Raw genomic sequence first — 12,007 nt, forward strand, 5'->3', positions numbered from 1 at the left:
CAAGAGTGGAAAGACATCACTGGAAGAGCGCTAAATACCAGGAAGACCATCAACGAGCTCATCCCCTAAAAAATGTCCAAACCAATCGGCAACTTGTGCATGATGATCGTCTGAGAACTATCCACATGATCTCACTTCCGCACCCACACCACTCGACAGATTTGTTTTGAAAAGAAGACTTCCAGGACACACACATCCTGGAGCTGTGCAAGAGAACTACACCGACCAGATATAACATTATGACATAAAACTTTATGAGCCGTGAAGCGAATGACACTGATTATCTCCTCATCATGGTACCTGTTAGTGGGTGGGAAATATTTATTAGGCAGCAAGTGAACATTTTGTCCTCAAAGTTGACGTGTTAGAAACAGCAAAAATTGGCAAGCATACGGATTTGAATGGGTTGACAAGGATCTCTCGTGGGCTGTTCCCGGTCTGCAGTTGTCAGTGGTCAAAAGTGGTCCAAGGAAGGAACAGTGGTGGAACCCTGAATTGGTGACAGGTTCCCACTGATGCACATGGGGAGGGAAGGTCGGCCTGTGTGATCTGATCCAACAGACGAGCTCCTGTAGCTCAAATTGCTGGAAAAGTTAATGCTGGAAATGCTCGAAGGGTCAGGACTGTTTTTTTCAGCAATAGGGGGACCAACACATTATTAGTCAGGTAGTCATAATGTTATGCCTTAGGTCATAATGTTATGCCAACACATTATTAGTCAGGTGGTCATAATGTTATGCCTGATCAGTGTATTTTGAAGGTGATAGTGTGTAAACAAAAATGAATAATCGTAACGGTTGTAGACCTTACAGAATGTGAGGCAGGTATAGGCAGACAGACAGACAGACAGACAGACAGACAGACAGATAAATATAAACGTTGTAGCTGTGACGCTGCTCAGGGCTACAGGAGGGTCAGTTTAGCTGGTCTATGAGATGACAAGCACAATGAAAGAAGAGGTGTTAAAGATTTAGGCAGATTGCTACTGGCACCACTGTCAGCTGAGAATGGAATAGCAGGGAGGGTAACGTAGGAAAACGTAAATACACCAACATGTTGAAAGAAGTTGAAACGTAAAACTTTATTACAAAATAAATTTTGGATGCCTGGAAAATTACATTAATTATCAAGGTTAATATGCAAGTCGTTCACGGTGGATTTTTCCTTTAAGGAGCCAGTAATCTAGACACTGACTGTATTGTGCCCTCGATGGAAAAAAAGAATTGGAAAATCACCATTAATAGTACAAATTAGTACAGGACTAAGTGTAGCCTTAAAAACAAATTCGACTCTTCTTTGGATGTGGAGAATGCTGCAGTATTTTGCTCAAACAGTTATACTATTGTATGCAACTTTCCTCCTCCGATACATGTCTAGCAACTGGAGTGGAGACTCTGATTGCCACTTCCTTCCTCTACATCTGTTCATTGTATGTTGCAAAGGGGTAGTCTTATTGGTTCTTTAACATGAGTCCTCCTGCTGTTATGGTAAGGAGAGATCAAGTTTCTAAAGCAAGATCAAGAGATGGAAAATATTGGCTCAGTCTTGAAGTTCAAGTAGGGGGAAAAGGGAAAGATGTGACAGACATGAAAAGAGAACTGCTCGATAAGTGATGCATGGAGAAAGGAAGGTATATAACACTGTCCTTTTCCCTGAATATTTCTGTAAAAACATACATAGGTGTGACACCATCTGTTTACATAATAGGACAAGATTTTATTTGCAGAAAATAAGACTTATTTACTGTTGCAATATAATCATGGACGGCTTCAAAGCATATTCTACTTTAGGAATGAGGTGGGAATACACTTTGGACAGAATGGTAGTTCATCACAGAGAACCATATAAATATATACACATTCACACTAATTTACACCTATGTGCTATTTAGCATCTCCAGTCCTCCTACTGGCATGTTTTTTGGAAGGTAGGAAGACAGAAAGGTATTTTTTATTGATTCTGCCTGAATTATCCTTGCAGAGACGGACCACAGATGGGGTGTTAATCATGGCAGGCATATTATTTTCATGGGGGTGCTAAGTGCCACCCGATGTGACCCATGTGACCAAAAAAACAAAAAGCTCCAAACCCTGGAGATGTTTCAGTGGAAAAAGTGAAAAACATAAATCAATAGGATCTACTAAAATAGAAGTGTCTTTTCTGGGTCCTGTTTCTTTTTTATATTTCCGTAACAGATCTTTTCTAACAACTTTTACTACAGTCTCCCATCTGCAAAGTTTCACAGCATTAAATTAAAACTGGTGAACAGAAATATTTAGTTCTTAAATAAAACTATATGTGTGTAAATCACGCATGAAGTCGGAAGATACCTGGACAGTTTTTACACTTGACAGTCTAAGATCCACCTAATAAAATTTCCGGCACTTTTCTATTAAAAAACTGATTTACGAATCTGACGAAGAAGAATTCATTTTTGATTCATTCTTTAATTCTTGAATAAAAATTGAACTCAAGTGATGAAGCTAACGAATTTTCTAGTGATTTGTAGCCTTGCCAGGGTAATAGTTGTAGGAAATGTGTATAAAAAAAGAGTCTTCTGATTTAGGCCACACCCCCTGGGTTTAAATTTGATTACAGATACAGATGGAGATAGCATTACACCCCTACGTTCTAACCAAATACTTCCTACTAGACAACTGTAATGAACTTTGGTGTCCTGCTTTTCATCTTGTTGTCTATTTCTTCCTCCAAATACACATCATTTCACCTTCACTCATGGCCAGAATTAGCTTTGATTGACAAGAGCTGGAACCGGCACATGACCTTGACTTGGCTCAGCCAGGCAGAATGGATGGGAGAAGAGAGCAGTCCTTGGGCAACTGTTTTTTGGCAGGAAACCTGAGCTCTACACCAGGCTTCAAACTTTGACAAATGCTCCCCAGCCGTCCCCTTTTATACAAGGCAGCTTTGGAAAAGGGGGCTTGGTCTTACACATGAATGAGAGCAAGTTTTATCTTTCTTTTGGGGTCACCCAAAATATACGTGTATACACAATATGGACAAAAGTATTAAAGCACCTTCCAGCCGAATGTTTTTCTTTCCCAAACCGTTAGCACAAAGTCACATAATTGTATTTGGATGTCTTTTTTCCCTTAGGAGACGCAAACCTGACGATGCCCTTGTGCAAAAATCCAGCTCCATGAAGATATTCTTTAGAATGGAAGATCTTGCATGGCCTACTATAAAGCTATGACCTCAACACTATTGAACATCTTCGGGTTGAATGCGAATGCTGATTGCACCCAATGCTTCCTCACCTTATCCTACATCAGTACCTGACTTTACTAACACTCTTGTGGCTGAATGAGCACAATATCACACTCCAAAATCTTGTGGAACACCTTTACAGAGGAGTGGCGGTTCCTATAAGAGCGAATGGAGACTAAATGTGGAGCAAGATGTACATATAGTGTATATATGCATTTGAGAGAAAAAGCAGAAAGAATAGTTTAAATCAGACCTAATTTAATAAAAAAAAGAAATTAGTGTTCAACACTGTAGTGTTCAAACCTTTTGTTGATTAGATTAACTTTACATTGTTTTCGCATCAGCTACTTAACTTAATTAACCTGTTAATGTGCCATATGATTGCAATTAGCAGCAGCCAAAACACATCGTAACTGCAGCAATTGTTTATAAAAGTATATTTACAGAAATCATCTCAATAAAGCAGTTTTAAAAGAATTGTAGCATCTAAAAGCAGCTAATTCTTTATTTACATACATATATATTTATCTTTTTCATAAAAAAAAAAAGTATTTCAAATGAAACTGTAATATACTTGTTGAAATGTCTTTAAGCCATAACAATCTTTAGGCGTAACAATCACACAATCAACCGGCCCTCCTCACCAAAATCTATAGTCATGAGCTGCTGCCTGCTGCTAACATCCCCAAGAAACATTCAACTGCTCTGAATAAATATATCATCTCTCCCCACAAGCCGCCGAAACTTCAGTAACGAATGCCGACATGCTTTTTCCTAATTAGCTCTCAAGTAATCCATGATAAGGTCAAAGAGATGGTGATTGTAAATAGGGAAATAATGAGGTATTTTTCCATCCATCTGGCCTACTGAAATACTCCAGTCTGAAATAACCCGTCTTGTTATAGCAGTAATATTGTTTACATGAAACAGCTGTGGCATTAGATATGAGGTGCTAATCTAGCATACTAAAGTGTGGATATAATCTGTTTGATGACTTGATATCTGATAATCATAGCCACTTGAGCATGTTGTTAACGATACCGCTACCTGCCACTTCTCATACTGTTCAAATCTGGGTACTGATTGGTCAGACCTTTCAATTAATCAGTTTTGCTTAAATAGATTTATTTTCTATAACAGCAGATCTGAAAGTATTTTTTGAAAGTATAAGTTTTAGTAACTTGTATGGTGGACACTAAATAACCAATCGGTTTTTTTTTTTTTTTTTAGATAAGATGAAATATTTATCAAAGGAGACACAGAAAACCTAAAGTTATCAGGTATCCTTACTTCTAAATCTAACACAGGAGACTCTTCAAGACAGGAATTAGCAGTTTCTGGTTTCTTAGTGACATAAGAAGTTGCATTTCTTTGTAAATACTCACCTCATTAGTAAGAAAAAAAAGAGTTGGTATGATCTAACCTTTTTTAGTGGACATTTTACAACATTAAATGTCACTATAAATAGATAATAAGTATGAAAATAAGAAAAGAGTAGGTAGTAAGATTTAAGTTTACTGTGCCTGCCTGCATAACACAATGACACTGTTGAATACGTCCCCATAGCAACATGCCATATTGTTTTATGACTTATTTATATTTCATTCCAAGTATTCTATTCAAATGATTACATTTTATAAAATGATTTATCTCTCCTATTAGATTGGATTCTATATACACCAGAATGTGTGTGTGGTATTATGGCAGCACACCATTATATCACTTTCCCCGAAAGGTCCGAGTGAAATGCGAAAAAATTCTAAACATGCTTGGAGAATTTCTTGTGTAGCAGATGTTTGACTAAAATATCTCAGGCCTTTTGTGTGTCTGCTGTAGCCACAAATGGAAACTGGAAAATTCCAAAAATAGCACAGGAAATAATATTAGCATTGCCATCATCTTTCTTCATTTAGATCAAATATTGATAGAATTAGTGCTGGAAAAAAGGAAATAATTGCTTTGCGATGGCTGCTGTGCACGGATCCACCCTGAGCATCATATGCACATACATGTGGTTTGGGCTTTAGTGTAGTGCTCTAGTCGCTATCTGACCTCCGGTAACACATAACACACTCCAGCCAGCGTGCAGGGAATCGATTAGAAAAAGGCCATCACCCTCAGCAGAACCATCATGACGACGATAATGAAGCTAAATCGTCATGTTAATTCGGTTTAGGCCACCCTCAAGTCTTATTTTAGACCATGACACATCCTTTACTCGATATTCAAGGCCTACGTTCGAAATCAAATTTTGTTCGTTTGTGTGGAGTTTTTTTGTTCTTTCTATAAACAAAAACAATGACACCAACATTCCCGCAGCAATAACATGTGGTTAGTGTAGTCCAGGGAATGTGTTTGTGTGTGGTGAGGACTGCATTGCCTGGCAAATTGACCACAAGATTGCACAATTGCAAAGTCATGTCTGGTTCAACATGAAATGGAATTGCTGTTGGACAAAGAAAAAAGGTTGTACAGTTCAGTAGTGGTTTCTCTCACAGGAAATAAACGGGTTATATATCAGTGAACAATTTTAATTCGTCCTTGCTAGTCATGCAAGTTCGTGTTAGATCATTCTTTCATGACTTAACGTGATTGTTTCTGATTAACGAACCCATGTGATGGCCATATATATGAATCTTGCTAGTTGAATCAATGTGAAAAGAAATCTCAGAAATTCCACTGTCCTCTCTGAGTCATGAGAATGTGCAAGCTTCCCATACGAAATGGTTTCAAGGTGTTAAAAAAAATATATATCCCATTCCACACAGATTACGAATAGATGTTTTGAAGATGGAAGCAATTTTTTTTAGGTGGCAATTCTGTTCAAAATGTAATTCCATGCTAAATAAACATTTTATAGCCAATTCTTTTCATTTCATTACCCATGCACTTTAGACATTTCTTGTGCACTTTACTCTTATTATCTGTGCACTTAGTATTGCATCATATTGATAGTTGGTGAAAAGCACTATGGGTTTTGAAGCCGCTTAGTAATTTCCCCTCAGGTGTTTCAAATAAAACCAGCGTCTTACATGGTGCAAGCTTTATTTACAGGTGCTGTGCAATCAGTTTCTATTTCCTGGTCCATTTGGCAGTCATGGTACTTGGTGCATAGAGCAAACAATCACTAGAAAAATCAAAACCATCAGGTGCCTGGGGAGGCTGGGTGGTTGAGCATAACGCTAATTGGATCTGACCACATTCTCGTAGTGAATAAAGTAGTCTAATAATAACTCGAGACATGAATCCAGTGACCCAGTGGGAGAGTACGGGGCTGTAAATCTGGTCTGAGTCCCGTTTGCAGGGTGTGTAAGCCACGGGCTACGCCCTGGATAGATGTAATCCTACAGTCCCATCAGTGTGGGGGTGTTTGCCGCATCAGTGAGTGGAGCTGTGAAGGTCAGGAATGCTGGGAACAATGGGAAGAGCTTTTTCTGTCTGCTGGAGCTAGCCGTGCGCCGCGCTGTGAGATAAAACCAGGATACGTTTAGCTCAACAGTTGTTTGGTTGGAGTAGTAGCTGCCAAAGCTAATCTTGTCTTCCAACAGTTATTCTTTTGTTAAATAATCTTTCAAAAAGAGAGTGACAACAAGAGCTGAAATGGACCGTGTTCAAATTCTTAGCTGGCGCAGATCGTATTAGCAAAAAGAACAGAAATTATGTTAAACGCATCAAGTAGCATCACCGAATGCTTAAATTAGCATTTTTGCAAAGAGTCTTCAGGGTGAGCACTTTTTTTATAGTCAGAGGTAAAGCCAAGGAAGCTGTCTTTCCCCTGTGGAACATCTGTAGACAAAGAACTTTGCACATCAGGGTTATCTGTAACATACAAGCCAATAATTCGTTTCAATAAATCATCTGTTGTTTTATGCAAATTGCTGCGGTATAAGAGGGATAAAACACTACAGATGATTACACCACCCCATCATTTACTTTGCCTTTAAGAGAATGTCCCATTTTTTTCCTTACATAACGACTGATCATTTCCCATCCCTTATTGACCATAGATTACATGATTAAATAATTGAAAGACCTCAAGGCATCAATTCTAATCCACTCATAAATTTACTGTGTATTTTATTTTACAGATTAAGTCTGAATACTTTGTTGTGATACCCAAAGTGGGTATTCCTTTAACTATAATTTTAATTTATATATATATATATATATATATATATATATATATATATATATATATATATATATATATATATATATATATATATATATACAAAAGAAAACAGATGTGAGGAAACATTACATAGGAATGGCATTGTTAATGGTAAAAAAAATGGTAAAATAATCAAATAATCACCTTATATATATATATATATATATATATATATATATATATATATATATATATATATATATATTCTAATTTTACTGATTTCTGTGAAGCTGCTTTGAAACAATGTCCATTGTTATAAGCAATATCCAAATGAATTGAATAAATGGTAGACTATACTGTAGTTCTGTCACTTACACAGAAAATAATTGTGCAGAAAGTGCAGAAAACCTAATCATTGTATATACCAGATTGATAACTTCAGCAGCTTTTATAACTTACATAAATGTCCCTATATACAATGCTGTGAAACTTGGAAAATAAAAATTCACATTTTACAATAAAAACGCTAAAAAAATTACATGGGCAGTCAAGTCTAGCATTAAGTTGAATCAATGCCTTACATCTCCATAGTCGATCCTGAGCCTATGTGAAGTTTGTTCTCCTTGTATATATGTGGGTTTTGTCTTGATTTTTTGGTTTCCTCACACCTAAAAAAAAGTATACTGGCATGTGGATCGGCTATACTAAACTGACAATGAATTGCTAAATGTATGTATATACATGGTGTGTATATACATGGTTTGATGGACCGGTATCCTGGTATACAGGGTGTATTCCAGACAGGTCCTGAGATAGACACTGGATTCACCTCAACCGTGACCAAGATAAAGACCTTACAGTATATAAACTAAACTCAATCCACTAAACTAAATCAAACTGCATTTCCTTTATATATTTAGCAACAGCATGTATTTTTTCCCCACATTTTTTTTTATTAACATTAATGTTCAATAATTCATTCATGATGACTTCTATACTCAGTGCACATTGGCTTGCTGGCTTGATATTTGGACCATTGAGATATAAGTTCCATCAACTGAGAAATCACAGGAAAACAAAATACTCCTCGAATTAACTACAGTTTAGAGGCCATGCCCATGCTACTCATCATCGCCTTTATGGACAGGAAATCCATGTGTATCAGTTAGCTAGTATGCTTATGACTCTGCAGAGTTGCCAAACACTTTAATGTGAGGTCATGAGCACACAATATTTGTTTAGTGACCTACCATCACATGGCGCACGTCTGTGTTGCACGCATGGTTGTATGCATACGTCAGTGTTTATTATGTCTGTCTAACACTTACCGAGTCTGAAGCCCCTTTCAGCACTTTCTCTTATGTCAGACCGCTCACTGGTCTTAATATCAAGCAGGATTACAATCAATGCGTCTAATACCTCTCCAGATCCGGGGACAGAGGTCCAAACATTTGGGTCTCCGGCTAAAAACACAGCTTGTTTAAGGTCATGGACGTGCAGGTTCCTCTCCATGTGAATGACGGTATTCTGGAAGGACTTCGGGTTATGCACTTATCCTTCCAATGCTCTGAGTGCTGATAGGGGGAAGGGTAACTATCGTCCAGTCTTTGGCTTCACCCTTGATTTCCACAGGAACACCGGGCTCACATAAATCATTATTAGAAGGTTCTGTAAGTGTTCAACAGGGTACTAAGAAACAGAGTCACTGCATTATTCTGAGAACACCTCTCAATTATTCAGAAAATAATGCGTGCTCAAAAGACATTACCAAAATTTTTCTGCAATCTTGTGGAAATGTTTATAAGGGTTATGTAAAAATGGAAAATTGATAGATTAATATATATTTACATTATCTTTTTATGTGAAATTTGTTCCTAGAACTAGAATTTAGAAAATATACTATTTTTTGTGGCTGAATTACAACAATTCTGCATAGATAAGTGGACCTATATTCCTCCACAGCGCGGAAACAGACTCATTGCAAGTTATCACAAACGCTTGATTGCAGTTGTTGCTGCTAAGGGTGGCGCAATCAGTTATTAGGTTTAGAGGGCAAACACTTTTTCACACAGGGTCATGTAGTTTTGGATTTAGCTTTCCATCAATAATAAAAACCAAACCATCATTTTAAAACTGCATGCTGTGTTCACTTGTGTTATCTTTTACTAATATTTAAATTAGTTTGATGATCTGAAACATTAAAGAGTGAAAAACATGCAAAAAAATATTTTTTGAAATTAGAAAAAATGAGGAAGGGGCAAACACTTTTTCAAAAAAGAACATCTTTACACACTTCTGGCATCCAGACAGTTTGTTTCTCTAAACATTTAGCTGAAATACTTCACCGTGCCTCCTATACACCTTGCAAAAGGTTTTCTTTGCAAGTTGGAGATTTCTTTACGATTTAATTTATTCCAGAGCAGTTCAATAGGACGCTATTGATATAACGTTAACAGAGTTCGGACGTATGCTTCGACTCATCGTTTTGTTGTATGGTGAAGTCGGGTCCAATGAGCTGCCGTCTCATTTCTCAGTTCCTGTAGGAATTGCATGGTGTAAAAGTATGGAATGGTAGCCATGTTGGTTCAGGATTCCTTCCAGCTGGGATAAGTCTTCAGCCTTCCCTGCTCTAAAACAACCCCAAACCATTAAGCTTCCACCTTCATGTCTGATTGTGAGGTTGAGGCAGTCTGCTAACATCATCTCTTCTGCTCTCTGTCTTACACAAGTTCTTCTGTTAGAGACAAAAAAAAAGTCAAATATGGACTCATCTATCTACAGAACTCTTCTTCCAGTCATTTACTGTAAAAAGTGTTGTGTCTCTTAAAAACGATAAAAGACTAAGTGTTTCCAATCTTTGGACAGACACTGTATATCAGCAAATGTTTGTGGACACCTGATCATAACATTAGATTGGAACACGTTTTTTCATGGATCTTCCCAAATCTGTTACAAAAAAAGTTTGGAATTAATAGCTTTAAATTCTCACTTTGCTTGAACTAGGAGACCCAAACCTGTTCCAGCTCCATGAAGATGTGTTTTACATGGGTTAGAGTGGAAGATCTCCTGCTATACATCTCTAATTCCAACCCTATTGAACACCTTGGGAATGAATTGGAACGCTGCACCTCAGGCGTCCTCACCCTGCATCAGTACCTGACTTTGTGGCTGAATGAGCACAGATCTCCAACAAGTACACTTCAAAATCTAGTGGAACATCTTCTCAGAAGACTGAAGATTATAATAACAGCAAATGGGGACTCAATGTGGAACTAGAAAAAGCACATACGGGTCCATACAGTGTCTGAAGAACTGGATAGAAAAAACAATATATGCTTATTATAAACGCAGGAGTTGGTTTCAACGCGCGTCTGTGTGTGTATGTGCGTGTATGTGTGTGGGGGTGTGCGTGTCAGCATGTGTGTGTGTGTGTGTGTGTGTGTGAGAAAGAAGCTGCATGCATGTGCCAGATATTAACAAACAACAGAGCAGATTAGCATGGTTCAGGAACGAAGGAACGGTGATGGCTGCATAATGCTACGTTTGGTTCACTGGAATAAAAACAGAAGCCAGGTATGAAAAAGCAACGAGCAAAACTAGAAGGGAGAAAACAACAGCTGTGAGGAGAATGGAATTGTTTTGGAGTGTAAACACCGGAGTGGCTGAAGTCTGGCAGCAAGCAGTGATGTAACACCAGAGAGAAAGAGAGAAAGACAGAGGGACAGAGAGAGAGAGAGAGAGGGAGAGACACGCGAGGGTCATACTGAGATTCAGACCATGTACACATGTTGAAGGACCGCAAATGATTTAAATACCATGCAGCTTTTACACCACAGGACTGTTGGATTCTTCAATCTGATTGGGCAGAAGGTATTGGTTGCTTTTCTATAACATCAGCTTCAACAGTCGTTCCATGTGTGAGTCAAATGATAGATTTATATTAATGTGCTCTTTTATAAAGGTTATTGTAGCTACAGTTTAAAATCTTTAACAGGGTTGGAGTCTAATAACAAATGAGCAAACATTATTTAACAATAAAAACCCAATAATTGTTTTTTTTTTTTCTGTAAGGAGTCTCCACTTTCAGGTACATTTAAACTAAAGTTTGTCGCATGAGGAAGTTTTTAGGACATTTTCCAGTTTCTCAACTGACAAACTGTGTTTCTTTCTTGATACTTATTACATATACACTATATTGCCACAAGTTTGTGGACACCTCTTCAGAAGTATGGTACATGCTTTACGACCATCACATTTCACATTTAGTCGAAATTTGCTCTCATAATCTCCTCCATGCTTCTGGGAAGACCTGGGGTGCAGCCAGCGTTCCAATTCATCCCAAAAGTGTTCAGTAGGGATGAGATCAGAGGTCTATAGAAGGCCACTTAAGACCTTCCTCTAGAACCATGTAAACCAGATCTTCATGAACCTCTCTTTGTGCACAGGGGCATTGCTATGCTGGAACAAGTTTGGGTTTCCAAGTTCAAGTAAATGCAAAAATGTCCTGTTAGTTATCTGCTATTAGCTACTTATTAGCTACTGAGCAATAAATAAATCATAAAACAGCTCAACATTTGAGATCATCATAGATAAACACTCAAAGAGGTCCAATGGCAAAAGAGGCCAAATCTGCCTTCACTAACTTGAGTACTTGCATTATGTGAGAAA

Source organism: Silurus meridionalis, chromosome 7 (genome assembly GCF_014805685.1).
Source record: "Silurus meridionalis isolate SWU-2019-XX chromosome 7, ASM1480568v1, whole genome shotgun sequence".
Classification (NCBI taxonomy): domain Eukaryota; kingdom Metazoa; phylum Chordata; class Actinopteri; order Siluriformes; family Siluridae; genus Silurus; species Silurus meridionalis.